Source organism: Delphinapterus leucas, chromosome 5 (genome assembly GCF_059928025.1).
Source record: "Delphinapterus leucas isolate spDelLeu-1000000601 "Yukka" chromosome 5, BTC_Dleu_Yukka2, whole genome shotgun sequence".
In the NCBI taxonomy this organism is placed as follows: domain Eukaryota; kingdom Metazoa; phylum Chordata; class Mammalia; order Artiodactyla; family Monodontidae; genus Delphinapterus; species Delphinapterus leucas.
In genome coordinates, this window is record NC_143133.1 from 90,077,496 (window position 1) to 90,104,964 (window position 27,469).

The 27,469-nt window shown below is 41.1% G+C and overlaps 1 protein-coding gene across 1 annotated transcript in view; it reads right to left on the reverse strand.

Annotated features, from left to right (window-relative positions):
• Positions 1–1,996: 1,996 nt before the first annotated feature.
• RCHY1 (ring finger and CHY zinc finger domain containing 1) overlaps positions 1,997–27,469 on the reverse strand; it is an 80,684-nt gene continuing 55,211 nt past the window's right edge. Inside the window, exon 11 of the transcript XR_016393330.1 lies at positions 1,997–27,314. The gene's annotated coding sequence lies outside the window, so the exon portion shown is untranslated. The remainder of the gene's footprint in view (positions 27,315–27,469) is intronic.

Sequence of the window (27,469 nt, forward strand, 5' to 3'; positions counted from 1 at the left end):
TTGTACTTTGTGTCTAAGTTTTTCACCTGGAGACTTTTAAAATGGATGTTAGATGAATATTGTTGATGTCAATATGCCAAATTTCAACTCAATTACAGGGGTATAAATGATATGCTCTCAATTTCTGTTACCAGTAATAACATTCCTTGCCTTCTGTAGCAAATCTCTTTCCAACAACCCCTGACCCATGTGTAATCGGCTTTGTGGCTCTGGGGTAGGGCAACATAGAGCTTTTCCCTTAACCATTCCAAATCTGCAGTGTGATGATTATAATAATGCCCAGGAACAAGTATCCCCTAAGTATCAGGCTCATTGCAGGCATTTTACCTAATTCTCAAAACAACCCTGCAAAACAAGTACTTTCATTTCCATTTTACACATCTGGAAACTCTGGCTTAGGGAGAATAATTTCATTACCTGAGGTCACACATCTATAAGACACTCAATCAAGATTTTAAACCAGATATGTCAGATTACAAAGCCTTCTTCCTTCCTCCACACCCTACGAACCCCTCTAACACTGCACTAATATAAGACTATTTCCCAATCTTCTTCCATTCATTAACTTATTTTAATATGTTAGCCCTTCTTATATGATATCTGTATAATCGTCAGTTCAGAAATAGAGTGGTGTTCAACTCGGTAAAGGAAAGGGAGAAAGATCTTACATTAGTTAGGATTATACTCGGCTGTGAGTGATTAGAAGTACAAAATTACACTGGCTTAAACGAGACTTGAGTTTACTTCTCTTTCACGTAGGCACTCTATGGGTTTGGTGATGACTAAATCCAGGATCCAGCTCTCAGGAGATTTGCAATCTAAAGGAAAAACTAAACAACTCCTGATAATGGGAAACAGAATGAACACTTTGCTATAATGAAAGTAGGAAAAGGGGGCTAGGGAACACAGGAGAAGTTAGTTCTAACTGGTAGAGTCCGAGAAGACTCCTTTGAGGAAGTGACATTGAATTAAGCTTAACAGTGAGAAAAAAATTCAGTAGACAACAAAGGAATTAGGGAGATAGGTGAGATGCAAGAGTGGGGAAAGGACATTCCATGCTAAACAAATGACAAAAGTAAACAGACATAAAAATGCTAGTCCATCTGCCATTCATAGAGAGAGGTATGGGTATAGAAGAGGCTCCTTTTTATCATTCCCCCAATATCCATTTTGCCTTTTTTCCATAGTAATAGAATCTTTAGCTAAGTACATGGCCAACCAAACTAAAGACTACATTTCCAGACTCCCAAATAGCTAGATGGACCACAAGACTAAATTCTGATTAGTGGAATGTGTGTAGATGTATCATGAGGCCTACTGAGAATCATCCTTAAGAAACCAATTAGCACTGCCTTTGGTCTCCTCTACATCTTTCCTTTTCTTCCTTCCTGCACGCTGGAAAGTGGATGTAGGGTCTGAAGCTTGAGATGCCATCTTGGAACTTGAGATGACCTGAGGCACAGAGGTACCAACATCTTATAATTTCCGTAGAGCCTTCCCACAGATCTAGATTGGCTTTTCAGTCAGAAATGGCATGGGGAAAATACTATGCCTATCCCTTATTATCAATGATGAGAATGTGCCCTACTGAAGCCAAAACCCTCAGAGCAATGTTGAAAAGAGACACAGGCTACCAAGCAGACATCAGTCCTAGGTTAGCCCACATTCTTAGCTGTGTTTTTTGAAATATGAAGGGAGTGGATACCTGCTCATAGTAACACAGGTTCAAATCCTCCTTCCCCTCATACCTACTTTCCTCCCCACAGCTCTACTCTCCCTCAATTTCCAAATTCCCCTGAAAATTCTCTCTTAAAAGCTTTTCCAAGGGGAGAGGAGTCAAGATGGCGGTGTGGGAAGGCGCGGAGTTAGCGTCTCCCCGCAGCTCAGGTGCCTGCCGGCCGCTGGTGGGAGACTCTGACCCCCAAGGAGATGGGAGAAACCCCAGAGTAAACCAGTAGGATGTAGGGGGACCAAGGGGGGAGGAGAAGTGGAAGCCAGACAAGATCGGCGCCCCTGAGGTGGGGACATCAGGAGAGGCAGGCGGGAGGGGCCCTCCGGGAGGAGCGAGAAAGGAGCAGAGGGCGATTGTCCTGCCCACTCCGGCCCAGGGAGCCTGCTAAGCTCCCAGGCCAATCCCCAACCCTCCAAACCCCCTTCAAGGCCACGTGGGTCCTGGGGTCATGGGAGGGAGGCTGGGGAGATCAGGAGAGGCAGGCAGGAAGGGGCCTCCCGGAGAGGAGTGGAGGGAGATTGCCCCACCCACTCAAGCCCAGGAAGCCTGCAGGGCTCCCAGGTGAGCCCCCCTGCCCTCTGAGACCAGCGATGGGCCACGTCTGGGCCCCTTCTGTTCACTGAGCCTAAGTCCCACCCCCAACAGACGCCAGGACCTTTTCCAGCCCTGTGGGTCCTGAGCATAGGTCCCGCCCACCACCCAAACCTCATCCTTGCTTAGGCCACACTATCCACAGCCAAGGCCTTACCCCCCTACATGGCCCTTTTTTTTTTTTCCTTTTCCCTCCTCCTCTTCTGTACTATTGTGGTACTGATGTACCTTCTTGTTGTTGATTCATCTATATTTTTATTTTTACATTCTTTCTAACATATCTGTTAGTTTCCTACTCTAATTTTATTTTTTACTTTGTCATTGTTCTTTTTTTTTTGCTGCCCCACGCAGCTTGCAGGATCTTAATTCGTGAGCCCAGGGTTGGGCAGAAGCTCCTGTGGTGAGCACTCCGAGTCCGACCCACCGGACTAAGAGAGAACCTCAGACCCCAGGGAATATTCATCGGAGTGAGGTCTCACAGAGTTCCTCATCTCAGCACCAAGACCCAGCTCTGCCCAATAGCCTACAGACTCCAGTGTTGGAAGCCTCAGGTCAAACAACCAGTAAGACAGGAACACAATTCCGTTCATAAAAAAAAGAAAAAAAAAAAGAAAAATGAGACAGCAAAAAAATACATCACAGATGAAGGAGCAAGGTAAAAACCTACAAGACCAAATAAATGAAGAGGAAATAGGCAATCTACCTGAAAAAGAAATCAGAGTAATGATAGTAAGGATGATCCAGAATCTCAGAAATAGAATGCAAGCACAGATTGAGAAAATACAAGAAATGTTTAACAAAGATCTAGAAGAAGTAAAGAACAAACAAACAGAGATGACAACACAATCACTGAAATGAAAAATACACTAGAAGGAATCAATAACAGAATAACGGAGGCAGAAGAACGAATAAGTGAGCTGGAGGACAAAATGGTGGAAATAACTGCTGAGGAGCAGAAGAAAGAAAAAACAATGAAAAGAATTGAAGACAATCTCAGAGAACCCTGGGACAACACTAAATGCAGCAACATTCAAATTATAGGAGTCCCAGAAAAAGACAGAAACAGAAAGGGTCTGAGAAAATATTTGAAGAGATTATAGTGGAAAACTTCCCTAACAATGGAAAGGAAATAGTCACCCAAGTCCAGGAAGCACACAGAGTCCCATACAGGATAAATCCTAGGAAAAAAACCACAAAGACACATATTAATCAAACTAACAAAAATTAAATTCAAAGAAAAAGTATTAAAGGCAGCAAGGGAAAAACAAAAAAAATAACATACAAAGGAATCCCCATAAGGTTATCAGCTGATTTTTCAGTGGACACCCTGCAGGCCAGAAGGGAGTGGCAGGATATACTTAAAGTGATGAAAGAGAAAAACCTACAACCAAGATTACTCTACCCAGCAAGGATCTCATTCAGATTAGATGGAGAAGACAAAAGCTTTTCAGACAAACAAAAGCTAAGAGAATTCAACAGCACCAAACCAGCTTTACAACAAATGCTAAAGAAACTTCTCTAGGTGGGAAACACAAGAGAACAAAAAGACCCACAAAAACAAACCCAAAACAAGAAAATGGTGATAGGAACATACATATTGATAATAACCTTGAATGTAAATGGATTAAAAGCCCCAACCAAAAGACACAGACTGGCTGAATGGATGCAAAAACAAGACCCATACATACACTGCCTACAAGAGGCCCACTTCAGACCTAGGGACACATACAGACTGAATGTGAGGGGATGGAAAAAGATATTCCATGCAAATGGAAATCGAAAGAAAGCTGAAGTAGCAATACTCCTATGAGATAAAATAGACTTTAAAATAAAGAATGTTACAAGAGATAAGGAGAGACACTACATAATGATTGAAGGATCAATCCAAGAAGAAAATATAACAATTATAAATGTTTATGCACCCAACATAGGAGCACCTCAATACATAAGGCAAATGCTAACAACCATGAAAGGAGAAATCGACAATAACACAATAATAGTAGGGGACTTTAACACCCCACTTACACCAACGGACAGATCATCCAAACAGAAAATAAATAAGGAAACACAAGCTTTAAATGACAAAATAGACCAGATAGATCTAATTGATATTTCTAGAACATTCCACCCCAAAGTGGCAGCATACACTTTCTTCTCAAGTGCACACGGAACAGTCACCAGGATAGATCACATCTTTGGTCACAAATCAAGCCTTGGAAGATTTAAGAAAATTGAAATCGTATCAAGCATCTTTTCTGACCACAACACTTTGAGACTGGAAATCAAGTACGGGAAAAAAAACTATAAAAAACACAAATACATGGAGGCTAAACAGTGGGCTACTAAATAACCAAGAGATCACTGAAGAAATCAAAGAAGAAATTAAAAAATACGTAGAAACAAATGACAATGAAAACACGACGACCCAAAACCTACAGGATGCAGCCAAAGCAGTTCTAAGAGGGAAGTCTATAGCAATTAAATCTCACCTCAAGAAACAAGAAAAATCTCAAATAAACTTTCTAACCCTAACTTAAAACAACTAGAAAAAGAAGAACAAAGAAAGCCCAAAGTCAGTAGAAGGAAAGAAATCATAAAGATCAGGGCAAAAATAAATGAAATAGAAATGAAGAAAACAATTGCAAAGATCAATAAAACTAAAAGCTGGTTCTTTGAGAAGATAAACAAAATTGATAAACCCTTAGCCAGACTCATCAAGAAAAAAAGGGAGAGGATTCAAATCAATAAAATTAGAAATGAAAAAGGAGAAAGCACAACTGACACCGCAGAAATACAAAGGATTATAAGAGACTACTACAAACAACCATATGGCAAAAAAATGGACAACCACAAAGAAATGGACAAATTCTTGGAAAGGTACAATTTTCCGAGACTGAACCAGGAAGAATTAGAAAATATAAACAGACCTATCACGAGTAAGGAAATTGAAACCGTAATTAAAAATCTTCCAACAAACAAAAGTCCAGGACCAGATAGCTTCACAGGCAAATTCTATCAAACATTTAGAGAAGAGCTAACACCCATCCTTCTCAAACTCTTGCAAAAACTTGCAGTGAGAGAAACCCTCCCAAATTCATTCTACAAAGCCACCATCACCCTGATACCAAAACCAGAAAAAGATATCACAAAAAAAAGAAAATTATAGACCAATATCACTGATGAACATAAATGTAAAAATCCTGAACAAAATACTAGCAAACAGAATCCAACAACACATTAAAAGGATCATACACCATGGTCAAGTGGGATTTATCCCAGGGATGCAAGGATTCTTCAATATATGCAAATCAATCAATGTGATACACCACGTTAACAAATTAAGGAATAAAAACCATATGATCATCTCAATAGATGAAGAAAAAGCTTTTGACAAAATTCAACACCCATGTATGATAAATGCTCTCCAGAAAATGGACATAGAGGGAACATACCTCAACATAGTAAAGGCCATATATGACAAACCCACAGCAAGTACCATACTCAATGGTAAAAAACTGAAAGCATTTCCACTAAGATCAGGAATAAGACAAGGATGTTCACTCTCACCATTCTTATTCAACATAGTTTTGGAAGTCCTAACCATGGCCGTCAGAGAAGAAAAAGAAATGAAAGGAATACAAATTGGAAAAGAAGAAGTAAAACTGTCACTATTTGCTGATGACATGATACTATACATAGAAAATCCTAAAGATGCCACCAGAAAACTACTAGAACTAATCAGTGAATTTGGTAAGCTTGCAGGATACAAAATTAGTGCACAGAAATCTCTGGCATTCTTATATACCAACAGTGAAAAATCAGAAAGAGAAATTAAGGAAACACTCCCATTTACCACTGCAACAAAAAGAATAAAATGCCTAGAAATAAACCTGCCTAAGGAGGCAAAAGACTTGTACTGAGAAAACTATAAAACGGGCTTCCCTGGTGGCGCAGTGGTTGAGAATCTGCCTGTCAGTGCAGGGGACACGGGTTCAAGCCCTGGTCTGGGAGGATCCCATATGCCACAGAGCAACTGGGCCCATGAGCCACAACTACTGAGCCTGCGTATCTGGAGCCTGTGCTCCGCAGCAAGAGAGGCCGCGACAGTGAGAGGCCCGCGCACCGCGATGAAGAATGGCCCCCGCCTGCCGCAACTAGAGAAAGCCCTCGCACAGAAACAAAGACCCAACACAGCCAAAAATAATTTAATTAATTAATTAATTTAAAAAAAGAAAACTATAAAACACTGATGAAAGAAATCAAAGATGACATAAACAGGTAGAGAAACAGTTCTTGAACTGGAAGAATCAATATTGTGAAAATGACTATACTGCCCAAAGCAATCTACAGATTCAATGCAATCCCTATCAAACTACCAATGGCATTCTTCACAGAATTAGAACAAAAAATTAGAACAATTCATATGGAAACAGAAAAGACCCCAAATAGCCATAGCAATCTTGAGAAAGAGAAATGAAGTTGGAAGAATCAGGCTCCTGAACTTCAAACTATACCACAAAGCTACAGTAATCAAGACAGTATGGTACTGGCACAAAATTGAAATATAGATCGATGGTACAGGACAGAATGCCCAGAGATAAACCTACACACATATGGTCACTTACTTTACAACAAAGGAGGCAAGATCATACAATGGAGAAAAGACAGCCTCTTCAATAAGCGGTGCTGGGAAAACTGGACAGCTACATGTAAAAGAATGAAATTAGAATACTACCTAACACTATACACAGAAATAAACTCCAGATGGATTAAAGACCTAAATGTAAGACCAGACACCATAAAACTTTTGGAGGAAAACATAAGAAAAGCACTCTTTGACATAAACCACAGCAAGATCTTTTTTGACCCACCTCCTAGAGTAACAGAAATAAAAACAAAAATAAACAAAAGGGACTTAATTAAACTTAAAAGCTTTTGCACGGCAAAGGAAACCATAAACAAGACAAAAAGACAACCCTTAGAATCAGAGAAAATATTTGCAAATGAAACAACAGACAAAGGATTAATCTCCAAAATATATAAACAGCTCATGGAGCTCAATATCAAAAAAACAAACAATCCAGTTAAAAAATGGGCAGAAGACCTAAATAGACATTTCACCAAGGAAGACATACAGATGGCCAAGAGGCATATGAAAAGATAGTCAACATCACTAATTATTAGAGAAATGTAAATAAAAACTACAATGAGGTATCACCTCACACCGTTCAGAATAGCCATTATCAAAACAGCTAGAAACAATAAATGCTGGGAAGGGTGTGGTGAAAAGGGGAATGTTAATTGATATAAACCACAGCAGGAATTGTTGTGGGAATGTAAATTGATACAACCACTGTGGAAAACAGTATGGAGGTTCCTTAAAAAACTAAAAATAGAACTACCATATGACCCAGCAATCCCACTACTGGGCATATACCCTGAGAAAACCGTAATTCAAAGAGAAACATGCACCCCAATATTCATTGCAGCACTATTTACAAGAGCCAGGACATGGAACCAACCTAAATGTCCATCAACAGAGGAATGGATAAAGAAGATGTGGCACATATATACAATGGAATATTACTCAGCCATAAAAAGAAATGAAATTGAGTTATTTGTAGTGAGGTGGATGGACCTAGAGTCTGTCACACAGAGTGAAGTAAGTCAGAAAGAGAAAAACAAATACCGTATGCTAATGTATATATATATGGGATCTAAAAACAAAACAAAACAAAAATGGTACTGATGAACTAGTTGCAGGGTAGGAATAAAGAGGTAGACATAGAGAATGGACTTAATGACATGGGGTGGGAGGGTGAAGCTGGGGCGAAGTGAGAGTAGCATCGACGTATATACACTACCGAATGTAAAATAGCTGGCTGGTGGGAAGCAGCCGCATAGCACAGGGAGATCGGCTCGGTGCTTTGCTATGACCTAGAGGGGTGGGATCGGGAGGATGGGAGGGAGGCTCAAGAGTGAGGGGATATGGGGACATGTGTATACATATGGCTGATTCGCTTTGTTGTGCAACAGAAACTAAAACGGTACTGTAAAGCAATTATACTTCAATGAAGATATATTTAAAAGAAAATAAAAAGCTTTGCCAGTAGCTTTAGCCCTTGTGTCAGTTCTCCTTCTATCCTTCTGAAGACCCCAGGGAGGCAGCAGTGTGATGGGGACACATGTCACCTTATATGGGCTAAGATCTGGACAGGAAGATTTCCATTCCATAAGAAACCCAAACTGTTTCAGGAAGGGGGACCCCTTCCAGGGCCCGAGAGTGGGCTCTTGTCTAACACTCACAAATGAAGTGTCCAAGAGACACACTTGCTGACAAAGCAAGAGACTTTATTGGGAAGGGGCGCCCAGGTGGAGAGCAGCAGGGTAAGGGAACCCAGGAGAACTGCTCTGCCAGGTGGCTGGCAGTCTCGGGTTTTATGGTAATGGGGTTAGTTTCTGGGTTGTCTCTGGCCCATCGTTCTGATTCAGGGTGCTCCCTGATGGTGCACGCATCACTCAGCCAAGATAGATTCCAGAGAGACGTATTCCAGGAGGTTGGTAGGACATATGGACTAGCATCTCCTATCTCCTTTTGACCTTTCCCAAATCTTCCAGTTGGTAGTAGATTGTTAGTTCCGCGTTCCTTACCAGGACCTCCTGATGTAAGATAACTCATGCAAGTGGTTACTGCTGTGCCTGGCCAGGGCGGGTGGTTTCAGTTGATGGTTCCCCAAACAAAACTAGGAAGAAACACAATTTGTACTACAGAACATTTTTATATACTTCTGTAGAATTCAGTAAGAGGTAATGTTTTCAATCTTAATCTTTGATTCTAACCCCTGAATGTGTCTCCATTTCAATTAACAGGCAACCAAAGAACCTCTAAAGAAACAATAGAAAATATGTGCATCAGACAATATTGCTTCCCTCCCCAAAAGCCATTTCCTTTTTGTCCTTATGAATAACACTTATTTTGTTCAGATTTGAGGAAGCAATGTGCTGCAGGAAGTTTGGACCCCACCCCAGTCCTAGAAGATTAAACATAATTAGTCTGGTCAGTCATGCTCATCTCATTTCCTTTACCAGTGATTGTTGCACAAGTGGGCCTAAGACCGACTTCTGGTCAAAAGGGCCAGAGGAGAACTTACGAGGGAATTCTCAGAATGATTGTTCTCCATAATTAAAAAAAAAAAAAAAGGGTGTAAAGGAAGCACTCTCCTTCCTGTTTGGATTCAGTGGTGTGAGGACATGATGCCTAGAGCTGTGGCAGCCATTTTGTGACCATGAAATTAAAATTAAAAGAATCGCAGAGAAGCTGACCCAGAACTCACACAATTGTGCTGCTGAATTAACAAAACTCAGAACCATTATTTCCAGATTTAGGTTATGTAAACAGTTAACTCTTATTTTTAGGTTTGATTAAATATTCCATTTCATATAGCAAAAAGCATTCTAACTCATAAAATATTCATGAATGAGATCCATCTGCTTCTCTTTCACTCAATATTTCAAGGTTATTGAAGTTATTATAAATGAAATCATTGAATTTTATTATAAATAGAATCTTCACTTTTATTTAGGTATAATTATATATTAGATATAATTCATAATCTCTACCGATAACATCTGATAGGTATAATTAGAGTTCTTGGGTATATGAAGCTAAATCTTTACAAAGGCCATCCCAGCCAGGTCATTTTACAATGCCTAAAGAAAGTCTTTACCACCTCATTTTCATTTTCTTATCTGACTGGCTGAATCCATTTACTGTCCAGCCAGAGGCTGACAGCCAGGTGGTGTGTCCATTGCGTATGAGTCACGCTCTTGGTGCTTGACTTCAGTGTGGGCATACAGATGGCCCAAAGCATCTCAGCAGGATGAAAAGCCAAGTGGTCAAACTGGAAGATCAGCACAGAGAGCAAAGATAAGACCCTTGTGGAAAGTTTAAAAGTGAGAGACCAACAACAGTGAGGCTGAACTGCTTTTCCCAGCTAATGCAGAGTTTACCCGAGTGCCCCAGGACACAGTGGATGTTTATATGCAGTCTTCTTCATGGCCATTTTTCATTATCTTGGATCTGGACTATCACGTACCCAGGTGTGTAATGTACCTGCCCTAATGTGCAATACATTTATTTTTAAATGCCATTTGTAGATGATTTCTCTCAAGCCTGCAAAAGACATAATGAGATAATGTGATGGAAAGCACTTTGTAAGCTGTGAAGTGCTACAAAAATGTCGCTCTTTTTATTACAACTCTAGATTCTTTTTTTGTTATTTTAAAATACTAAAGTAAGTAATGGCTTTATGAAAACCCTCCCATGGTTCCAGAGAGGCTGCTACTAAGACATTGGGAGCATATCTAGAGGTAAATCTGTGCTAATGGTTTTACCATTTTTATAGGCTAAAATTCTATCCAAGAGACAGAAACAGTTCAGGAATTGCACCTTCTTCTGTTTCTTAAGACAAATATGTAGTAAGCACTTCCAACCCTGGACAACTGAAGCAGAATAAACCCTTAGATCATCTGTAAAACGGATGCAACACCTGATCCATCTGTTTGAAGCCAAATCCGGCCTCTGTACCCAATACCAAATTAAATCGTGGAGACAGAGTTTTGGGTTAAGTAGAAAAGAATAGCTTTATTGTTTTGCAGTCAAAGAGGGCCAAAGTGAGCTAATGTCCTCAAAACTATGTGTCCCAACCTGGAGGGGGTAGTGAGGAGTTTTATAGTAATGGTTCAAGGAGGGTGTGATTAGCTCTTGGACATTCTTCTGATTGGTTGGTGGTGAGGTAAGTGCATCATCAACCTTATGGTTCCAACCAGTCTGGGGTCTACGAACTCGTGGGTGGCATACCGTTAACTTCTCCCACCTGCTGGGGGTTTCTGTATCTGCAAAAAAGCTCAAAGATGTTGTTATGTGTATCCCTTTATGGGGAACCAGGACCGTGCCCTAAGGTTGCACTATTGTTTCTCTTGACTGCTCCTCCCTTGTCTCTGCATCCCCTCCCTTCCCTAATTAGCAACTGTTTGAACCTGCCCTTTGGAACTCAGGGAATGTCATGGAGGCTAAATAAAGCCTATTCCCTGTAATCAAGAAATGGGGGACACAGAAAGGCTTTTGTGCCCAGGAGCCCCACAGGGCCCTGCTCAGTATCATGTACTGATCTCTCTAGTCCCTATGGCAAGCACTGGTAGCCCCAGGATCTAGCTCAGCAAGTGACCAATAAATACATGTTGAACTGAGCTAAATTCATGAAAGAGTGTGAAACTCTTTCTACTCAGAGTCTGGTCCATGAATGAGCTACATCTTCATCATGGGGAACTTGTTACAAATGCAGACTCTCAGGTCCCACTACAGACCTACGAAACAGACTGTATTTTCACAAGAGTTCACCTTAAAGTGTGAGAGTTCTGCTGTCTGTAGCAGATGTCATCTGTGCTGCATTCTTGTCCCTTCAGTCTACCCTGGAGGTGACCTGAGACAGTTTCCATGCATGCCTTGCTACACATCTCTCTGGTGGCTCTCTGACCCAGGAGAACTGCTGCTAGACTGATATGTGCCAGGTAGACCAGAAGTGCTGGGAACTTAATGCCTTCACGGGGATAGTGAGTTGATATATGAGCATCACAGTTTTCCTGGCCTTAAATAGGAAAATTCCAAGGCATATTCCACATTGTTGTTCAGAGGGTCCTCAGGGATATTAAGCTCCAGTTGCCCATAGAGATAACCCACGTTGGCTTTCCTATCTTCCTCAGTCTCACTTCCCCACACCCTCAGCATTGCTTTCTGGACTCACCTCCCAAACAAATTGCTTTCATTCTAATCCTTGTCTCAGAATCTGCTTTTGGAAGAATTCAAACTAAGACAAGTTGCCTTCCACTTCTGATAGTCTATCTTCTCTAGTCTAGCCCCTTATATTAGTCTGTTCGGGCTGCCATAACAAAATACCATAGACTGGTATTATACCATAGGCTTAAACAACAGAAATTGATTTTCTCCCAGTTTTAGAGGCTGGAACTTTGAGATCAGCATGGTCGGTTTCTAGTGACTACTCTCTTCCAGTTTGCAGACAGCTGCCTTCTAGCTTGCAACATGATAAGCTAAATAAATACCCACAACTGACGTATCAGGACATTAAACAGGTGATCACCAAGTACTGTAAGGCCGAGTCCAGGGCAGGAGAGCAGGTGCAGGAACCAGGGTCTCCAGACTCCAAGTCTAGGGCCCTTCCAACACACCAAATGGCTTCTCTTAGTAGTTTTGGTAGGAGCTTTAAGAGAATAACAAAGCCCAACAAGTTATAACATTAAACTAAAAAATGCACCTCATTCTTTGTTCCTCAAACCTCAATCATTCCGATTACATCCAATTCATGACAATTCACAGTAATGAAAGGGAACATTGACATAAATAATTCAGAAACTCACTAATAATTGGCCCAGCTGTAAGACACTCCTGCCAAGGGAAACATCCCGGGAGGCCACCCCGGCTGGGTGGTGGCAGGCAGGACTCCCGGTGCATGCAGATGGTCTGCAGTGTAGAGGTGGCCTGCTGCCAGCCTCAAGATCAGTTTTAGGAAAGCATCAGGTTCAGGTCCTTTAGTGGTGAGGACTCAGGAGACTAGCACACGTGGCCAAGAGGCCAAGAAGACAGTCCAGGGTTTTTAAAGCTGACTAATGTATAAGTCTGTGCGAGTATTCTGCCTGCTTCCTCATCAAAACCCATCACTTATGTGTTCCAGGAGCTTTGTCTACAGCTGCCCTCATTCCACACGGCCTCTCCTAGCCTTGGATACTGCTGCAGGAATCTGATGGAGCAGTGAGAGGAATGCCAACCACCCAGTGAAACACCATCTAGCTACTGGGCAAATTAACTCACTTCAGTATTCTCAATGGAAAATGGGTGGGGTGTTGCAGAATCACCTATTAAGCAACTTCGAGCAACACATACTCTCGTCCTTCGATCCCCTTCCATGTCCCCCTGCCAAGAGCATGACCTTGCAAGAAAAGCTTCCCAAGTGGATCTGACTGAAGTCTCCCCCATCACTGGAGCCATAGATCTTTGTTCTGGGCTCTCTCAAAACCTGGACTTCAATTAAGTCTATGTCTACCTTCTCTGACGCAGAGAGGAGCACATTTTACACCACTACTCGGAAAAGCACCAGCAACCCCAAGAATGTTATGCCAAAAACATGTGCATGGAACTAGCCACGGGAAGGTACATCAGCCTTAGTTTAGATCAAGCACCAAATATTTGTGTATTCTACGTGAACTTGAGTCTGTACCACATTTGTGAATGCTCCAAAAGGGAGGAGCTAAGGAGGAGCTAGGGAACCCCGACCAGCATGGCATCACGAATGCCCTATACGTGGTGTGATTTGAAGCCGACTAATCCAGACTTTAGGAAATGTCCTGTCGTATGACTGCTGTACGATGATTTGTTGGAGCCACAGAACAAGATCATATCTGAATCTGACACCAGTTGTGTCCCACGTCACATGCTCTCAGCCCATCTTTTTACTCCAGTCATTCCTGACACAATCAACTGTGCTCAGAGGTAACCTGACCGCACATTATGTCAGCTGCCTCAATTACACTGCCCACTTTCTGCCCCCAGGCTTCTCTGCCACTGTCAGGCCATGTGAGATGCTGCAGACCAGCCCTTCTGATCCCACAGATGTCTGGAAGTGAGAGGGAGTTAACACCAGAAAGCAACCCTTGGCCAACTGGGGACGAGAGGCAGAAAACAAATTCTCCCCTTGTCTGTCCCTCAGGGAAATAAACCTGGGGTACATTTCACACAGCTCCTCAAGGGCTCCTGAAGGGATCAAGCCCTGGGGCCCATACTGGAGACCACAAAGCGCACTTGGATTGACTTTTTCCCCTTCCCACTTTCATGCTTCCCAATATAAACATCCTGAATGCAAGACCTTGTTTTGGGCACTGATTTCAGGAAGAACCCAGACCAATAGCTGTTACCAAAAGGGGCCCTGCAAAGCAGACACGCGAGATGGGATTCTGGATCTGAGTCTCTTGTGGTCAGAGATAAGGACCACACAGCTGTTGGTAAGTGAGGAGGTAATGACTCTGGCATACAGTAGCATCACAAGCACGGACAGGTCCCTGTGGGGGACTGAGGAATTATCATGATTATCATGATTCTGGAGCTGTCTGGTTTTATTTAATAGATTTAGAGACCTGGACAAAAGAAAATGATAGGTTCGGGTTAGCTAACTAGCAATTCAAAGTACACTGAAAAAGTCATAAAATCTCCATGTAGACTTTAAAGAGACCCTTAAATCCTGCAGTCTGTGCTGAAATTCAGGTATAGGATTTAACTGTAAGGGCAGCAGAGCTACAAAGAAAACTGAATGCACAGCCTCAGCAGGTCTCCCATCCAAATTCAGGGCCCGATGTGAAGAGAGGGGGACCTTGAGACATTGAAGAGACTCAGTGAGGAGACACGGCAGGGGTTGGGGGCAGAAGGACCCTGGGCCATTCTCTGTTCCCAGGACATGCAAAACTAGCTTGGGAACACTATGACTTTGGCCATAACGCCAGTGGAGGCTCCTATCACTGTAGTTTGAATTATATTTTGTAATTATACCATTATATTCATCGTCTCCAAAAAAATAGCCTTAGATTTCATTTTATATGTGTGTATATATATATATATATATATATATATATATATATATAAAATCTCTATATTTTAATTTTTAAGGAGTTTAAAACAAAAAGGTGGGTGAAGAACTGGCAAAGGAGGTAACTTAGGAAATCAGAAAGAGCAAAGGCTTTAAAACCATGCAGATGAAGTTTCAAACAGTGTCCATGCGTCTTACTGACTGTTCGCCTTGAGGATATCAGTTTCTTCATCTGTAAAATGGGGCAAATAATGCTGTGAGCTGTTGGGTTGTTAAACAGAATAAAGTATGTAAAGCTCCTAGCTCATAGAAAGCATTCAAAACATGTTATCTGTATTCACTTTTTTCACTATTTAAAAAATTGAGCCATGTCTTTCAACAGTAAATAAGCACTGACAATTATCAATATTGTATATGTGGTATAAACCAGGAAAATAATTCAATTTACTGGTCTAGATGGAAATTTCCTTACTTTGAGGATAAAATAAGCCAATTTCTCATAATAATAATATAGCAATTCCAATCTGGTTAATTTACAAATAACATGTGAAGCAGTTAACTCATTCTTTAACAATAAATATAGCAAGAGAGATTATATTAGAAACCCTTAACTGAGGTTCAGCTTAACTTTTCTCGCATTAAACTGCTGAAGAATTTGGACTGTTAGTAGTTTTTAATAATTACTGTCAAGGTTTCAAAGCTCCAAAGTTGGCAAGAGTGTCATCTTACTCGAGTTTTAGTGCCATAGCATATTTGGCTACTGTCCGGGGAATCTGATCCTGTAGTCAGAAAATAAGTCAAGACATCCACTTCGGTAGCTGAACCTATGGCAGCAGACTTTGAATTGGCCACTCCATCCTGAATTTTTCTGGGCAATAATCATGCCCAGGAACACGGCTGAGAAGAAGGTTTAGAGTAAGCCAAACCAAACAGTAAGAGATGGTTGCATAATTCAGTTCAGAAACCTTTCACAAGACAGAGATTGACAGGGGATTGAATCAGTGCTCTCTAGTTTACAGGCTCCCTTCAGAGAAACCATTTGTAGAGAATTTCTAAAGTGGTTATCCCTGCTGAGAAAAGTCCTTCCAGAGGGAATGTGCAATTCAACTACCAAGTCTCATCATGTACATGAATGACTTTTGAGTATTTAAAAATTATCTTAGGTGAATATTTTCTCCATCTAAGAAAGACAGTCCAAAGCACAAGTTATTTAAAAAGCAATACTGACATACTACTGTATATAAAATAGATAACCAACAAGTACCTACTGTACAGCACAGAGAACTACACTCAATATTTTGCAATAACCTATAAGGGCAAGGAATCTGGAAATATATATATATGTATGTATGTATAACTGAATCACTTTGCTGTACACCTGAAACTAACACAACACTGTAAATTAACTATACTTCAATTTAAAAAAAGCAATACTGCTAGGTTAGAAAAGGATCACAGGACAGGTGATAAAGATGGGATTATAAAAATGCAAACCCCTTTTTTTTTTTTGGAAAGAAAATGTAGTGTCATTCATTCTTTCTTTCATTCAACACATGATTATGGAAAGTGTATAATGCACTAGCATTAGGAAGGTAAAAACAATTAAAACATAGTTCTTGCCTTCCAGAACTGCACAATGCACTCTATCTAAAGACAAACTAATAAAGTATCATGAAACCATCTTTATATATAAACAGAATGTAAGCATACTGGGAAAGTAGAAAGAGAGAACAAAGTTATTGAGTGTGACTGAGTTTTATACATAAAAGATTGGAACTGAAGATGGCAGAGCAGGGCTTCCTTGGTGGCGCAGTGGTTAAGAATCCGCCTGCCAATGCAGGGGACACGGGTTTGAGCCCTGGTCCAGGAAGATCCCACATGCCGCAGAGCAACTAAGCCCGTGCGCCACAACTACTGAGCCTGTGCTCTAGAGCCCGCGAGCCACAACTACTGAGCCCACGTGCCACAACTACTGAAGCCCGTGTGGCTCGAGCCCGTGTTCCAAAACAAGAGAAGCCACCGCAATGAGAAGCCCGTGCACTGCAATGGAGAGTAGCCCCTGCTTGCCACAACTAGAGAAAGCCCGTACCCAGCAACAAAGACCCAACACAGCTAAAAATAAATAAATAAATTTTTTAAAAAAGATGGCGGAGTAGAAAGATGTGCTCTCACTCCCTCTTGTGAGAGCACAGAATCACAATTAACTGCTGAACAATCATTGACAGGAAGACACTGGAACTCACCAAAAATGATACCCCACATCCAAAGACAAAGAAGAAGCCACAGTGAGACAGTAGGAGGGGCGCAATCACAATAAAATCAAATCCCACAACAGCTGGGAGGGTGACTCACAAACTGGAGAACACTTATACCACAGAAGTCCACCCACTGGAGTGAAGGTTCTGAGCCCCACATCAGGCTTCCCAACCTAGAGGTCCAGCAACGGGAGGAGGAATTCTTAGAGAATCAGACTTCGAAGGCTAGCGGGATTTGATTACAGAACTTTGACAGGACTGGGGGAATCAGACACTCCACTCTTGGACGGCACACACAAAGTACTGTGTGCATCAGGATCCAGGGGAAGGAGCAGTGACCCCATAGGAGACTAAACCAGACCTACCTGCTAGTGTTGGAGGGTCTCCTGCAGAGGCAGGGGGTGGCCGTGTCTCACTGCGAGGACAAGGACACTGGCAGCAGAAGTTGTGGGAAGTACTCCTTGGTGTGAGCCCTCCCAGAGTCTGCCATTAGCCCCACGAAAGAGCCCAGATAGGCTCCAGTGTTGGGTTGCCTCAGGCCAAACAACGAACAGGGAGGGAACCCAGCCCCACCCATCAGCAGACAAGCAGATTAAAGTTTTATTGAGCTCAGCCCACCAGAGCAACAGCCAGCTCTACCCACCAACAGTCCCTCCCACAAGCCTCCTACAAGTCCTTGCACAAGCCTCTTAGATAACCTAATCCACCAGAAGGCAGACAGCAAAAGCAAGAAGAACTACAATCCTGAAGCCTGTGGAACAAAAACCACATTCACAGAAAGATACACAAGATGAAAAGGCAGAGGGCTATGTACCAGATGAAGGAACAACATAAAACCCAGGAAAAGCAACTAAATGAAGTGGAGATAGGCAACCTTCCAGAAAAAGAATCCAGATTAATGATAGTGAAGATGACCCAGGACCTCAGAAAAAGAATGGAGGCAAAGATCAAGAAGATGCAAGAAATGTTTAACAAAGACCTAGAAGAATTAAAGAAAAAACAAACAGAGATGAACAATACAATAACTGAAATGAAAACTACACTAGAAGGAATCAGTAGCAGAATAACTGAGGCAGCAGAACGGATAAGTGACCTGGAAGACAGAATGGTGGAATTCACTGCTGTGGAACAGAATAAAGAAAACAGAATGAAAAGAAATGAAAAGAGACTAAGAGACCTCTGGGACAACATCAAATGCAACAATATTCACATTATAGGGGTCCCAGAAGGAGAAGAGAGAGAGAAAGGACCCGAGAAAATATTTGAAGAGATTATAATTGAAAACTTCCCTAACATGGGAAAGGAAGTAGCCATCTAAGGCCAGGAAGTGCAGAGAGTCCCATACAGGATAAATGCAAGGAGAAACACACTGAGACACACAGTAATCAAATTGGCAAAAATTAAAGACAAAGAAAAATTATTGAAAGCAACAAGGGAAAAACGACAAATAACATACAAGGGAACTCCCATAAGGTTAACAGCTGATTTCTCAGCAGAAACTCTACAAGCCAGAAGGGAGTGGCATGACATATTTAAAGTGATGAAAGGGAAGAACCTACAACCAAGATTACTCTACCTGGCAAGGATCTCATTCAGATTCGATGGAGAAGTCAAAAGCTTTACAGACAAGCAAAAGCTAAGAGAATTCAGCACCACCAAACCAGCTCTACAACAAATGCTAAAGGAACTTCACTAAGTGAGAAACACAAGAGAAGAAAAGGACCTACAAAAACAAACCCAAAATAATTAAGAAAATTGTCATAGGAACATACATATCGATAATTACCTTAAACGTGAATGGATTAAATGTTCCATCCAAAAAGACACATGCTCAGTAAATGGATATAAAAACAAGACCCATATATATACTGTCTACAAGAGACCCATTCAGACCTAGGGACACATACAGACTGAAAGTGAGGGGATGGAAAAAGATATTCCATGCAAATGGAAATCAAAAGAAAGCTGGAGTAGCAATACTCATATCAGGTAAAATAGACTCTAAAATAAAGAAGGTTACAAGAGACAAGGAAGGACACTACATAATGATCAAGGGATCAATCCAAGTATAAGATATAACAATCATAAATATATATGCACCCAACATAGGAGCACCTCAATACATAAGGCAACTGCTGACAGTTATAAAAGAGGAAATCGACAGTAACACAATAATAGTGGGGGACTTTAACACCTCACTTACACCAATGGACAGATCATCCAAATAGAAAATTAATAAGAAAACAGAAGCTTTAAATGACACAATAGACCAGATAGATTAAATTGATATTTATAGGACATTCCATCAAACACAGCAGATTATACTTTCTTCTAAAGTGTTCATGGAACATTCTCCAGGATAGATCACATCTTCGGTCACAAAACAAGCCTCAGTAAATTTAAGAAAATTGAATTTATATCAAGCATCTTTTCTGACCACAATGCTGTGAGATTACAAATCAATTACAGGAAAAAAACACAAACACATGGAGGCTAAACAATACATTACTAAATAACCAAGAGATCACTGAAGAAATCAAAGAGGAAATCAAAAAATACCTAGAGACAAATGACAATGAAAACATGACAAGCCAAAACCTATGGGATGCAGCAAAAGCAGTTCTAAGAGGGAAGTTTATAGCAGTACAATCCTACCTCAAGAAACAACAAACATCTCAAATAAAGAATCTAACCTTACACCTAAAAGAACTAGAGAAAGAAGAACAAACAAATTCCAAAGTTAGTAGAAGGAAAGAAATCATAAATATCAGAGCAGAAACAAATGAAATAGAAACAAAGAAAACAATAGCAAATATCAATAACACTAAAAGCTGTTTTTTTGGGAAGATAAACAAAATTGATAAACCATTAGCCAGACTCATCAAGAAAAAGAGGGAGAGGACTCAAATCATTAAAATTAGAAATGAAAAAGGAGAAATTACAACAGACACTGCAGAAATACAAAGCATTCTAAGAGACTACTACAAGCAAATCTATGCCAATAAAATGGACAACCTGGAAGAAATGGACAAATTCTTAGAAAGGTATAACCTTCCAAGACTGAACCAGGAAGTAATAGAAAATACGAACAGACCAATCACAAGTAAGAAAATTGAAACTGTAATTAAAAATCTTCCAACAAACGAAAGTCCAGGAGCAGATGGCTTCACAGGTGAATTCTATCAAACATTTAGAGAAGAGCTAACACCCATCCTTCTCAAACTCTTCCAAAAAATTGCAGAGGAAAGAACACTCCCAAACTCATTCTATGAGGCCACCATCACCCTGATACCAAAACCAGGCAAAGATACTACAAAAAAGAAAATTACAGACCAATATCACTGATGAATATAGATGCAAAAACCCTCAACAAAATACTAGCAAACAGAATCCAACAACATATTAAAAGGATCATAACCATGATCAACTGAGATTTATCCCAGGGATGCAAGGATTCTTCAATATACGCAAATAAATCAATGTGGTACATCATATTAACAAATTGAAGAAAAAAACCCATATGATCATCTCAATAGATGCAGAAAATTCAACACCCATTTATGATAAAAACTCTCCAGAAAGTGGGCATAGAGGGAACCTACTTCAACATAATAAAGGCCATATATGACAAACCCACAGCAAACATCATTCTCAATGCTGAAAAACTGAAAGTATTTCCTCTAAAATCAGGAACAAGACAAGGATGTCCACTCTCACTACTATTATTCAACATAGATTTGGATGTCCTAGCCACTGCAATCAGAGAAGAAAAAGAAATAAAAGGAATTCAAATTGCAAAAGAACAAGTAAAGCTGTCACTGTTGGCAAATGACATGATACTATACATAGAGAATCCTAAAGATGCCACCAGAAAACTACTAGAGCTAATCAATGAATTTGGTAAAATTGCAGGATACAAAATTAATGCACAGAAATCTCTTGCATTCCTATACACTAATGATGAAAAATCTGAAAGATAAATTAAGGAAACACTCCCATTTACCATTGCAACAAAAAGAATAAAATACTTAGGAATAAACCTACCTAGGGAGACAAAAGACGTGTATGCAGAAAACTATAAGACACTGATGAAAGAAATTAAAGATGATACAAACAGACGGAGAGATATACCATATTCTTGGATTGGAAGCATCAATATTGTGAAAATGACTATACTACCCAAAGCAATCTACAGATTCAGTGCAATCCCTATCAAATTACCAATGGCATTTTTTAGAGGACTAGAACAAAAAATCTTAAAATTTGTATGGAGACACAAAAGACCCCGAATAGCCAGTGCAGTCTTGAGGGAAAAACAAGGAGCTGGAGAAATTAGGTTCCCAGACTTCAGACTATACTACAAAGCTACAGTAATCAAGACAATATGGTACTGGCACAAAAACAGAAATATAGATAAATGGAACAGGATAGAAAGCCCAGAGATAAACCCATGCACCTATGGTCAACTAATCTATGACAAAGGAGGCAAGGATATACAATGGAGAAAAGACAGTCTCTTCAATAAGTGGTGCTGGGAAAACTGGACAGCTACATGTAAAAGAATGAAATTAGAACACTCCCTAACACCATACACAGAAATACACTCAAAATGGATTAGAGACCTAAATGTAAGGCCGGACACTATAAAACTCTTAGAGGAAAACATAGAAGAGCACTCTGTGACATAAATCACAGCAAGATCCTTTTTGACCCACCTCCTAGAGTAATGGAAATAAAAACAAAAATAAACAAATGGGATCTAATGAAACGTAAAGTTTTTGCACAGCAAAGGAAACTACACACAAGATGAAAACACAACCCTCAGAATGGGAGAAAATATTTGCAAACGAATCAACAGACAAAGGATTAATCTCCAAAATATATAAACAGCTCATGCAGCTCAATAAAGAAACAAACAACCCAATCCAAAAATGGGCAGAAGACCTAAACAGACATTTCTCCAAAGAACATATACAGATGGCCAAGAAGCACATGAAATCTGCTCAACATCACTAATTATTACAGAAATGCAAATCTAAACTACAATGAGGTATCACCTCACACCAGTCAGAGTGGGCATCATCAGAAAATCTACAAACAACCAATGCTGGAGAGGGTGTGGAGAAAAGGGAACCCTCTTGCACTGTTGGTGGGAATGTAAATTGATACAGCCACTACGGAGAACAGTATGGTGGTTCCTTAAAAAACTAAAAATATAATTACCATATGACCCAGCAATCCCACTACTGGGCATATACCCAGAGGAAACCATAATTCAAAAAGACACATGCAGGGCTTCCCTGGTGGCACGGTGGTTGAGAGTCTGTCTGCCTGCCGATGCAGGGGACATGGGTTCACGCCCCGGTCCAGGAAGATCCCCCATGCTGCGGAGCGGCTGGGCCCATGAGCCATGGCCGCTGAGCCTGTGCGTCCAGAGCCTGTGCTCCGCAATGGGAGAGGCCACACCAGTGAGAGGTCCGCATACCGCAAAAAAAAAAAAAAAAAAAATGGCTTTTGGGCTTCCCTGGTGGTGAAGTGTTTGGGAGTCCGCCTGCCGATGCAGGGGACGTGGGTTCGTGCCCCGGTCCAGGAGGATCCCACGTGCCATGGAGTGGCTGGGCCTGTGAGCTGTGGCCGCTGGGCCTGTGCGTCCGGACCCTGTGCTCCGCGGCGGGAGAGGCTGCAGCAGTGAGAGGCCCACGTACCGGAAAAAAAAAAAAAAAGACACATGCACCCCAATGTCCATTGCAGCTCTATTTACAATAGCCAGGTCATGGAAGCAACCTAAATTCCCATCGACAGACGAATGGATAAAGAAGATGTGGTACATATATACAATGGAATATTACTCAGCCATAAAAAGGAATGAAATCGGGTCATTTGTAGAGACATGGATGGATCTAGAGACTGTCATACACAGTGAAGTAAGTCAGAAAGAGAAGAACAAATATCGTATATTAGTGCACATATGTGGAATCTAGAAAAATGGTACAGATGAACCAGTTTGCAGGCTGAAATAGAGACACAGATGTAGAGAACAAACGTATGGACCCCAAGGGGGGAAAGCCACGGGGTGGGGGGGAGTGTGCTGAATTGGGCGATTGGGATTGACATGTATACACTGATGTGTATAAAATGGATGACTAATAAGAACCTGCTGTATAAAAAAATAAAGAAAAGAAAATTCAAAAAAAAATGTACAAAAAAAGATGGGAACAATAAACAGTACTTACATTGACCAAACCCGAAAGGGCTTCTCAGGACACCTGGATTGGGAACATCCTTAAATAAAATAGGTAACTATATTGCTTTTGTTGGTTAAGAGCTGTGACATGATTATGCAGCAGTAAAAGTATTTTTTAAAGTATCGTGAGAGGTAGAAAAGTTGAGGAAGTTACTCATGTACAATAGAAGAGCAGGTAAAAAATACAGAGGCAGTTATTTCCGTAGCAGTCGTATTATTTAATTTGTTTATTTTGACTCATTATTTAGACTAGGAAAAAGAGTTGAGCAAAGCCCAGCCAATCAGGTTCCCCCTCAACTAATTTTTTTTAAATTTATTTATTTAATTTATTTATTTTTGGCTGCGTTGGGTCTTTGTTGCTCTGTGCGGGCTTTCTCTAGTTGCGGCGAGCGGGGGGCTACTCTTCGTTGCGGTACGCAGGCTTCTCATGGCGGTGGCTTCTCTTGTTGCAGAGCACGGGCTCTAGGAGCACGGGCTTCGATTGTTGTGGCTCTCGGGCTCTAGAGCGCAGGCTCAGTAGTTCTGGCGCACAGGCTTAGTCAGTTGCTCCAAGGAATGTGGGATCTTCCCGGACCAGGGCTCGAACCCGTGTCCCTTGCCTCGGCAGGCAGATTCTTAACCACTGCGCCACCAGGGGAGCCACCCTCAACTAATTTTGAACAGGGACCCAGCAACTCCAATCAGTCAAGCGTTCTCCATCATATGCTGGGAAGCAGAAAAAGCGGGTCAACATAGAAAAGGGGCAACAAAGCAGAGAGAGAAGCTGAGTTGCTAGACTAGGCAACTCCAGGTAAAAAGAAAGAGTGGCTTCCTTTGTTCCTGGCAGGTTTCAAAACCCTGGTGTCAGTCCCACCTAAGACCCAGCAGTACTACCTTCCTGTGTTGTAGGAGACAACCTTGCATCCATCCAATAAACACCCCCTTTTGGCAAAAATCAGGGTGACTGATTTGTAGCAAATAAGATTCAGCTACAACACATCACTCCAGCAAGATTGATCTGCTTCCTATACCCCAAAATGCTGTTGGCATTTCTAACAAATGCAATGTATCCTATCCTTTGAGTCCCACCCCCCAAACCCACCTCTCCTCCAACTCAAGTCCCTGGCACTCAATAAAGTCTTCTCCAATCACAGTAGCCAACATGGCTCAATAACTTTTAGATGAACTCCTAAGAAGAGATTGAGGCTGGAAATGAGGTTTTAAGTCTTATTTCACACCACAGCATCTCCCAGATGCACCACAGTGTGAAAAGTCTTCGAAATCTGGTACACTTACAAGCACATCATAATTCAGGCTAACCACACTTCAAGTGCTCAGTCGTGGCATTTAGCTGGTAGCTACTGAATTGGCCAGTCAGTGTAGAGTTAGAGGTTGAATCCAAGCTCTGCCATTTCCTTGCTGTGTGATGCTGAAATGATTGCTTAACCTCTCCAGGTCTCATAAAGCTGTTTTGCATATTAAATGATATATTACCCGCAAATCCTTTAGCATAGAAAGCTCTTGATAAACTTTAACCACTAATTTTATCACAAAATACAAGAGTAAACAGAAGGAAGAGTCAGAGAAAACTTACACTTTGGTGGAACCCAATAAAATAATTTAGAATAAAGTAACAAATGAATAAAAATCATGTATGACTGTTAGAATTTCTGTGTGTTTTGTAGCGTTTAAGAGCTAGTTTGAGATTCAAATCCTGGTTCTTCTGTATGAAACTGGGAAATTTATTTAACCTCTTGATATTTCGGTGCTTCCATCTGTAAAACGGGAATAGTGCCACATATGACTGGTGAGGAGAGATGAGTCAGTAGATGTAAAGCACTTAGAACAGGGGCCAAAAGTAAAGACAAGCAGTAGCTATCATTATCATCATTATCACTATTGCTGTTGTTATCCTACCATCCCAGATAGTTAATGGTAGTGTAATTGTTGAGTCTCAGGTCCTCGGCTTTAACTAAATGCGGGCTGACTTTTAGTTGACCTAAAATCAAACAATCCATTGTGCTTATAATCGTGAATTTTCTCTATTGGATATAAAGAGCCACACAAGGGCAAAAGCATAATTACAGCAGTCTAGTTAGAAATATCCAGTTCACAAACATCACAATCCCATTCACAATTATAAGTGCTAAGAAATAAAATTAGGATGCTGAGGACTAAGCATATAAAATGAACAATAACCAGATATTGCCTATTGGACCTGCACACGCTTCCATCCCCTTCTCTGTTCTCCCTTATATCACAAGGACAGAAAGCCTGAGAACTAAATGTCACAAACTCAGTTGCCAGCAGGGTTATGGTTTAGTCCACAACAGTGAGATACACTCATGCAAGACATAGAAGGCAGAAAGGGGATAGAATTACTCTTCTCCTTCTGCTAGCTTTATCAGATACGTGGGCTTCATAAATGGGGGGTTTTAATAATAGCTTCCATGTTCCCTTGAAATTCACCCCCTTAGGGCTGCAGAGAAGCTATGAGGCTAGCAGTAGTGTCCTATCAGTTCCGGGCCTCTGGGAGGCATCAGAATCTCTCTGGCCCCTTGGGTAGACTATAGCTGTGGTTGTCCTCTTGACTTTGGCTTCTTCTCAATGATTTCTGTAGGCAGCTTATTCCCCATACTAAGTATTGATCTGTTTGAAATACCTGGAATGATTTGGTTACCTGCCTGAACCCTAACTGATACTGATGTTTTTCCCTGAAAATTAATCTTGACTCTCAGATCTAGCTGATGCCTTTAAGAGATGCAGGCAATAAAATGTCAGGAATTAACTTTAAAATTTTTAATTAGTTGTGGCAAAGTTTGATTTCAACAATAGTAACAAAAACAATGAAAAGTAGCAGTCATTGCCATTTCTAAATGATCTCTTTTACAATAAAAGAGATCTCTTTTTCATGACTCTCTCCTTAACTCGAGTCAACCTAAAACCATCTGCTACAAACTGAATGTTGTGCCCCCCCTAAAATTCATATATTGAAGCCCTAATCCCCAATATGATGGTATTTGGAGGTGGGGCCTTTGGGGGATAATCAGGTTTAGATGAGGTCATGAGGGTAGAGTACTCATGATGGGATTAGTGCCCTCATAAGAAGAGGAAGAGCCCAGAGTCCCCTCTCTCTCCCCGATGTGAGAACACAGCAAGAAGGCAGCCATCTGCAAACCAGGACTAAGGCTCTAATCAGACACTAAATCTGCTAACACCTTGATCTTGGACTTCCCAGCCTCTGGACTATGAGAAATAAATGTTTGTAATATAAGCCACCCAGTCTATGTTATTTTGTTATAGCTGCTGCTCACACTAAGACACCATCTAACACCAAAGCCCATGCTCTTAGCCATGAGGTTGTATCTTCACACTGCAGTGTAATTGAGAACCACTGTCAACCATTGGGGCGATAGCCTTGGGCCACATTGGTACCTGTGGTCAGATTGCAGCATCAGTGCCATCACCATGGAAAGATAACTCATCCCATAACTACTCTGCTTAAAATTTTGCTTTCTTGACCATAGGAAACATTAACCATGAGTTAGCATAATTATTCTCATTTCTGGGAACAGGAAGGTTAATGCTGAAAGAATCTACAAGCTGAAAATAAGACTGAGTCTAAGATGGATCCACGTGAACTTAGATTGAAATAAATATGCAGTAAGTGAGATTCCCAGCAGTCATTTTGAAAACCATGCAGCACAACAAGATTTTGTCTCCATCTAATTTAGCAAATATTACCCAAAAATACCCCAAGATTCCCACTCACCCAGGAGAAAGTCCAGGGGTGGGGCCTTCTCTAGAGAACTGGGTTGAACAGAGATGTGGTCAAATCCTCCTGTCTCGCTAGGCTCCGTCTGCTAATGAGACACAAAGCAGATGGATAAAGCAGCTGGGATTGGAACAGAGTGTTCTTTGAGGCTTCAGGCTCTGTGTTTCCACAGCAACATCATACCTGGAGGAAAGCAGCCCTGTGATGAAGCCCGGCACGTCTGTCTCCATAACGACAAGATCA